General features: G+C 35.2%; 1 protein-coding gene across 1 annotated transcript in view; it reads left to right on the forward strand.

The window, feature by feature from the left end:
* SH3BGRL2 (SH3 domain binding glutamate rich protein like 2) overlaps positions 1-1,471 on the forward strand; it is a 125,836-nt gene extending 124,365 nt beyond the window's left edge. Inside the window, exon 4 of the mRNA XM_053710472.1 lies at positions 1-1,471. This exon is cut by the window's left edge and continues 732 nt beyond it. The gene's annotated coding sequence lies outside the window, so the exon portion shown is untranslated.
* Positions 1,472-6,614: the final 5,143 nt, after the last annotated feature.

Genomic DNA, 6,614 nt, shown 5'->3' on the forward strand with positions numbered 1-6,614 from the left:
AAGGTTAAAAAAGAGAATTTAAGAGGATATAGATTATTTTTTTTATATATTATTTTTGCTAGGAAATGATAAGACTATAATAAAAAATATACCATACTGTAAAGCTTATTTATTGAGAATATAACCAGTGTAATTATTAATACTAAAAAAAGTTTCATGACAAATAGTATAGTTAATATTCTTTGTCTACAAACATATTGTGCTGTATTATACAGGAGGTGATTCGTTGTCGAGAAAACAAACAGAGACACATAAGTGCATTAAAAATCAATAGCAAAATCCACAGTATCATTAAAGTAAAACAAATGGCAAAAGACCAGCAACTGATTCCTTCAGTAAGTGATTTTCTATTACATTATGCTGGACAGGAAGAATATAAAGCAGATAAAGTGAAGTATATTGCATCTAATATAGGGTATGAGTGATGACGTGGCGCTGGTACACGTCACGGTTTTGGGAGCGTTAAAAAAACGCTCCCAAGCCGCATCATAGGGAGCTGAGACACTCAGACACTTGCTCTTCTCACTCCCAGCATTACCAGCAAGCTGGAAGCGCTGGGACTGAAGTCATCTGAGCTTCAGGGAACGCTCAGCACCTTGCTTGGAAGCCTTCCCCGAATGCTCCAAGCGAGGCTGGGCTCGCTGGATTAGCTTGCCGAACGCGGCTTAAGAGATGTTTATAAATATACATTTTCTTTGCTTTGAGTATAAGGCTAAACTATATATTTTTCACACATGTTATTTAAATGTAGTTAATTCATATATGTTTAACATTTGGTTGTAAATGAAATTATCTAGTTGCACTTGCTGTATAATAAAAGTATTGTTTTATGATAAATCACAAAGTATAATTATAAAAACACTGTTTTACTATAATTAAATAGATCTAAAAGTCCCTGTTGTAGCTCACGGACATTACTTGCCTCCATTTGAAAGCACTAAAGGCCACCACTACTTCCAGAGCTTTCAGTTGCCTTCCTCACACACTTTAGTCCGTCCAGATTTGTTATAGGAGGAAGCCACAGGAACACACATGTAAAGGGCAGCGTAAAGCTTTTAAGGCAGTGATGTCTCTGGTGCTTTCAAAAGGAAGGAAGCTATTTTCTGCGGAGATGAATGAGTTACTGGTGTAACAATCTGTGTGTGATGCACCTTTATAGGTCACTTAACTACTATAGGATTTTTTTATGTTTCATTAGATGACTTAAGGGATATGGGCCGGCTCCTAAGCTTAAATTTCTGCCTTTTTAAATAAAGATACCAAGTGAATGAATAAAAGTGAATAGGAGTAAATTAAAAAGTTGTTTAAAATTGCATGCTCTATCTGAATTATAAAAGAAAAAAATTGGGTTTCATATCCCTTTTAAAGACTACAAACCAGTATATTAAAATTTGTGTTTTAAAATTATTCTAGCAGATGGTATTTTATGATCTTATACTTTATAGAATAAAAAAAACAAAACAAGCTGCAATTCATTAATAGTAGCTTTTTTTTAAAAAAAACATATGTGAAATTTGTTGGCACTTGGTCTGTATTGTTTAGAGCTTTTTAAAGCACTGCCATAGCCCTGCACACACAGGTGACAGTACCAATATTAGGAAGGGCAGAAAGGTACGCTTTTCCCTGTGAGCCTGGGATAACCCTTGTAAAGAATCTTAGGGGATTACTGAATTAGCAGCAGTCTGTCATCGCCCTGATAGAATATGAAATGGTTTATAATATTAGTAGTGTTCCCATTTTCAATGCAAAGAGCTAAGCTGAAGCCAGATAATGCAGATTGGAAGAATTTGGGATCAGAGTTTCACTTTATTTTCTTAATATGCCGAATGTGTATTCAATTACAAAACTTTCCACAGCTAAGTGAACATTGCACATAAATCTAATACCAATACATCTTTTGTGCTTCCATATTTAAAAAGTAGTTTGAGACCAAACATAATTATTTTATTTTTGTAAAGATGTATAGTTTTTGTAGAATAGTTTTATTATTTACAACCGGAAAAAAAGAGAACCCCATATTCTTAAATTACAATTTAAACATATTTAATTGAGTTAGATTTTAACCTGTACAGAGGCAAAAAAAAATAAAATGAAATCCAACATACAATGTTAAGGTAAGTAAAAAGGGCATTTGTATGCACCTTTATCATCTATTTAAAGGGATATGAAACAGTTCTCCTTTTAGTAAAAAAAAAAGTATATGTTAAATCAAAGTAACCACAAAAAGATTGTTAAAAACAGCAAACAACTTATTTTCTTGCATAACGCACAGACCACAATTCTCAGTGTAGCCACAGCCTATGCATAAATGATCTGACATGCTGAGAACTTAAGCAGTATTTTGCCTCATCTGAGCATGGGCAAGATACTGACTTCTTGTTTCTCTAGCATTCACTTAAAGGGACACTGAACCCAATTTTTTTCTTTCGTGATTCAGATAGAGCATGCAATTTTAAGCAACTTTCTAATTTACTCCTATTATTAATTTTTCTTTGTTCTCTTGCTATCTTTATTTAAAAAAGAAGGCATCTAAGGTTTTTTTTTTTTATTCAGAACTCTGGACAGCACTTTTTTTTTGGTGGATGAATTTATCCACCAATCAGCAAGAACAACCCAGGTTGTTCACCATAAATGGGCCGGCATCTAAACTTACATTCTTGCATTTTAAATAAAGATACCAAGAGAATGAAGAAAATTTGATAATAGGAGTAAATTAGAAAGTTGCTTAAAATTTCATGCTCTATCTGAATCACGAAAGAAAAAATTGGGTTCAGTGTCCCTTTAAGAGTAAGCCAGCTCATATTACTCTAGAAGATATAAATAGGAAAAATAAGACTTTATTTAAATAAAGTGTTATTTTTCCTATTTGTTTTTACAAGTATATAGTGTCTAATTCAGCACTTGGCTTTAATGTCATTAAATCCTTCAATTTCCACAAACACAAATATAAATACTCTAGAAGATATGCCATAAAGCTAGAAATGTCTTCTTTTAGGAGCCCCATCCCCCCTGTGTGTGAAGCTGTGACAAAAAGAAATGGACCCTGTACAAATGAAGTTAAAAAAAAAAGAGAGAGAGAGAATTAAAAGGTAAAATCTTTTTTAAAATTAGGACTAATATATATTGCAATGCTTTCTATTAAGTATAACCCTCTGTTTAGTGATTTTTATTACAACAATAAACCAGACTGTTTTTTTATATTGATTTTAACTCTGAAAATGCTTTTTCTCTTGTAAGGTGTATCCAGTCCACGGATCATCCATTACTTGTGGGATATTCTCCTTCCCAACAGGAAGATGCAAGAGGATCACCCACAGCAGAGCTGTCTATATAGCTCCTCCCCTAACTGCCATACCCAGTCATTCTCTTGCAACTCTCGACAAGCATGGAAGTAGTAAGAGAGAAGTGGTGTAACGTAGTTGTTTTTTACTTCAATCAAAAGTTTGTTATTTTAAATGGTACCGGAGTTGTACTATTTTTGTCCCAGGCAGAAATAGAAGAAGAATCTGCCTGTGATCTCTATGATCTTAGCAGGTTGTAACTAAGATCCATTGCTGTTCTCACACATAACTGAAGAGAGAGGTAACTTCAGCTGGGGAATGGCGTGCAGGTTATCCTGCTATGAGGTATGTGCAGTTAAAATTTTTTTCTAGAGATGTAAATGCTAGAAAATGCTGCTGATACCAGATTTATGTAAGGTAAGCCTGAGTACAGTGATTTAATAGCGACTGGTATCATGCTTACTTGCAGAGGTAATACTCTTATAGATTTTCAATATAAAACGTTTGCTGGCATGTTTAAACGTTTTTATATATGCTTTGGTGATACAACTTTATTGGGGCCTAGTTTTTTCCACATGGCTGGCTTAAATTTGCCTAGAAACGGTTTCCTTAGGCTTTCCACTGTTTAGACATAAGTGGGAGGGGCCTAATTTAGCACTTTATTGCGCAGTAACTTTTGCAGACTGAGACATCCAGCTTTCCTCCAGGAATCCCCTGAATGCTATAGGACATCTCTAAAGGGCTCTTAGGCTTTCCAAAGTCGTTTGTTTGGGAAGGTAGGATCACAGCTGAGCTGTGGCAGTTTGTTGTGACTCTTAAAAAACGTCTATCGTTTTTTTTTTATCAGTTTTTTGAACTAGGGGGTTAATCATCCATTTGCAAGTGGGTGCAATGCTCTGTTAGCCTATTATACACACTGTAAAAATTTTGTTTCATTTACTGCTTTTTTTCACTGTTTTTCAAATTCTGACCTTTTTTATTTTTCTTAAAGGCACAGTACCGTTTTTATTTTTTGCTTGTTAACTTGATTTAAAGTGTTTTCCAAGCTTGCTGGTCTCATTGCTAGTCTGTTTAAACATGTCTGACATTGAGGAAACTCCTTGTTCATTATGTTTAGAAGCCATGGTGGAACCCCCTCTTAGAATGTGTACCAAATGTACTGATTTCACTTAAAAGTAATAAAGACCATATTCTGTCTTTAAAAAATTTATCACCAGAGGAATCTGACGAGGGGGAAGTTATGCCGACTAACTCGCCCCACGTGTCAGACCCTTTGACTCCCGCTCAAGGGACTCACGCTCAAATGGCGCCAAGTACATCTAGGGCGCCCATGGCATTTACTTTACAAGACATGGCGGCAGTCATGGATAATATACTGTCAGCGGTATTATCCAGACTACCTGGGTTACGAGGAAAGCGAGACAGTAGTCACTCTAACTTCATATATTCAAGACACTCCGGATCTCATTTATAAGATATCTAAAATTAAGAAGGAAAATAGGAAACTTTTATGGCTTACTTGTGATGTCTCGGCTTTGTATTCAAATATAGCCCATGATTTAGGCATAAATGCCATTGAATACTACTTAAAACAAGACATGTATATGCCAGAGAAACAAAGGAAATTTCTTTTGGAATGTATCCTATTTGTCCTCAAGAATAATTATTTTGTCTATCAAGAAAAATTCTTTTTGCAGATCAAGGGAACGGCCATGGGGACCAGATTCGCCCCGAGTTTTGCCAATTTATTCATGGGCATGTTTGAGGACAGATACATCTATTCCTCAGACTCGGTGGCGAGTCTGGTCTTCTATGGCCGTTTCATTGATGACCTCCTTTTCATTTGGGAAGGCAGCACTATAGAAGCCCAAAATTTTGTTGACAAATTAAATGATAACGATATGGGGCTGCAGTTTTCATCCAAAATGGATGAAACAAGTATAGACTTTTTGGATTTGATATTAGAATGGGACAATCTGGGCAACATCACTACCAAAACTTTTTTCAAACCAGTGGATGCTAACAGCTATCTTAATTTTAAAAGCAACCACCACCTACCGTGGAAAAAGAATATACCATACAATCAGTTCTGTAGGTTGTGCAGAAACTGCACTGATTTGAAAACTTTTGACATACAGGCTAACCTTTTAAAAGAAAGGTTTTTGGAAAAGAATTTTCCGAGTAGTCTAATTGAGACCAGCTTCCTTGAGGCCAGAGGGAAATGTAGGGAAGATTTTTTCTTTAAATACACAAGGGACAACCATGTGACTGACAAAGAGGATAAGTCTAAAAATACTGGGGTTAGATTTGTAACACAATTTAACAACAACCACAAAAAGATCAAAGGCATTTTAGAAAAATATTGGTATATCCTAGAGAATGATCCTTTTCTTACCAACACTTTGAGTAAGCAACCAATATGTACTTATAGAAGAGCTCCCACCTTAAAAAATAAGCTGGCACCCAGCAAGGTAGTCATGAAAGTACATCAGCCTATTAACAAAACAAATGGCTATACCCTTAAAAATAGGGACTCTATACTACTAGGAAAACCAGGTTTCTATAAATGTAATCGTGCACACTGTGGCCTATGTGCTTTCACAAATCCAAATAGAATTGAATTTAGTTCATTTATCACAAAAGAAAAATTTAAAATTAATTCACATTTTACGTGTGATTCTCCCTTTGTTGTCTACCTCTTAGAATGTGTATGTGGGCTCCAATACGTGGGGAGGACCTCCAGGCCCCTAAAAAAGAGGTGGGGGGAACACAAAAGAAACATAGAAAACAATATCAAAAACCATAGTATTCCCAAACATGCCAGTCTTTGCCACTCTTCACCTACTGATTGTTTTTCTATATTCCCATTAGAACAGATCCTACCCAAGTGGGGTAGGAACAGGTTTTTACATTTGAGACAAAGGGAGACCTTTTGGATTTGGAAACTCAAAAGTCTGTCCCCTGGTGGTCTCAATGCCAATATCGATATGGCAGCTTTTAACTAGTTTTTTAATATATATTTTTTAACATATATTTTGCTGATGGTATCTTTATGATGACTTCTACCACCATTGCCTTATGTGAAAATTAATATAGATACAACATTATTGGCGATGGATTGATATAACGTATTCCATGTTTGATACCTTATGGGTTGTGGTTTCAGCCATACTCATGAGATATGAGACGTTATGGGTGCATATATGTATGCATAGCTAGATATTATATTTGCATATTACATATGCAAATATAATATAGATATAACATGATTGTTATATCTATATAGATAGGGATAGATATATCGTAGTTTATGTGGGGTGCCTTGTGGGTTGT

This window comes from Bombina bombina, chromosome 4 (assembly GCF_027579735.1).
Source record: "Bombina bombina isolate aBomBom1 chromosome 4, aBomBom1.pri, whole genome shotgun sequence".
Taxonomy (NCBI): Eukaryota; Metazoa; Chordata; class Amphibia; order Anura; family Bombinatoridae; genus Bombina; species Bombina bombina.